A 1,980-nucleotide genomic window follows, 5' to 3' on the forward strand; every position below is an offset into this window, starting at 1 on the left:
TATATATACTTCCAACAATTTGCTTAATATCTGATAGAACAATATTCTGCAGGGAATTTTTAAAGACTTTTAAGCGTGAGGAATAAAACCCAAAGAAGCCCTCTCAGACAACAGGATTCATTAGACTATGGCTTTTATAGAAAGTTCTAGGGTGATGGAAATGTCCTATACTACACTGTCCACTATGGCAACCACTCTCCATATGTGGCTGCTGAGCACTTAAAATGTGACTAGTGCAATTTTAACTAATTTAAGTTTCAATTCTAATAGCCACATGTGGCTAGTGACTGCTATATAAAACTCACTGTCATCGAGTTGATTCTGACTCATAGCAAACCCCTTTGGGTTTCCAAGGCAGAAATCTTTATGGAAGTAGATTGCCCAGTCTTCCTTCTGCAACAGCTCAGATGAAAAGAGGCAGCAATCTCTCAGCCCCAAGAGAATCCCTCTCTGCTAGGGAACAAACAAACAAACAAACAAAAAACCTATATTCTCACTCACATCTAGAAGTGAAACCACATCCTCACAGACTGTGGTGGGGAGTGGTTATCAGCACATCATGTTACTCATCAAGAATGGGTGTTGGGGCTCACAGGTGAGGGTCTGAGCAGGATTAGCATATCTGACACAGTCAGGTCAGGGTGATAGGCAGGATTTGGGTGCCCTGCAGTGTTGTTAGTGTTTTGTTTTGGAGTTTCTAATTGTTGTTGTTGTTGTTATGTGCCATCGAGTCGTCCCGACTCATAGCGACCCCTCCTTGGGTTTCCGAGGCAGTATCACTACGGAAGTAGGATTGCCCAACCTTCCTTCTGAGGAGTGGCATCTTGATTTTTAATCAATGAATTACCATAAACTAGGTGGATTGAAATGACAGAAATTTATTATCTCACGGTTCTGGAGGCCAGAAGTCCAAACTCAAGGTGTCAGCAGGGCTGCATTCCTTCTGAAGGCTCTGGAAGAGGGTCCTTCCTTGACTCTTCCAGCTCCTGGTGGCTGTTGGTATTTCTTGGCTTGTGGCAACATCACTCCAATCTCTACCTCTGCGGTCACATTGTCTCCTCCTCTGTGTGTCTCTGTGTCCTCTCTTCTTCTTATAAGGATACCACCAGTCATTGGATTTAGGGCCCACCCTCAATCCAGGATAATTTCATCTCAAGATATTAACAAATTACATGTACAAAGATCCTATTTCCAAATAAGGTCATATTCTGAGGTTCTGGGTGGACATGAATTTTGGGGACACTGTTCAGTCCAGTACAGTCCTCGTTATACTCTCATGTCTCATGCTAGATTTTCATTTAGAAAACCCCTATACGTTTCCTCACTCTGCTCCCAGTCTTGGAGCCAGAGATTTTCCCAATCACATCTCCCTAGCCTTACCTCTCTCCCCCTTGTTCTTTTGCAGGCCAGTGTCTTTGTGATTTATACCCGCCACTTATTCCTGAGTAGGTTTACATTTTAAATTGCATTTCAATTAGGAAAACATTAATTATCCTGTTTTGGATACCTAGTGCTGCTCTGACAAGAATATACCACAAATGGAATGGCTGAACAAGCAGGAGTTTATTCTCTTACAGTTTGGAGGCTTTAAGTCTGAATTCAAAGTGCCAGACTCTAGGGGCTGAGTGAAAGCCCCTCAACCTTGGGCTTCAGCTCTGCCTCCTGCTCCCAGCCCACTGAAGCTTTTCTCCACTCAGACAGCTGCTGGCAAGCCCAAGGTTGATAAGTAAAAAGGCAAAGTCCTGATGTTACTAAACCACATGGCAAGCCATTAATTCAAGTCTATTGAAAGTCCCATAGTCGACAGAGCATGGCAGGCTGCTGAACATGGCCACATGTAGGGTTCAAGTGTGCCATAAGCTGGAGACCATCCCAAAACTGCTTCTTATACATGGGAAGCAGACCATATCCCTAAAACAGTCACTAAGCTGCTTGTGGTAGGTCGCACCATGGAGTTGATTGCCAGTCTCATCAACTAGT

This window comes from Orycteropus afer, unplaced genomic scaffold, assembly GCF_000298275.1.
Source record: "Orycteropus afer afer isolate SDZICR_OR568_19922 unplaced genomic scaffold, OryAfe1.0 scaffold00474, whole genome shotgun sequence".
Taxonomy (NCBI): Eukaryota; Metazoa; Chordata; class Mammalia; order Tubulidentata; family Orycteropodidae; genus Orycteropus; species Orycteropus afer.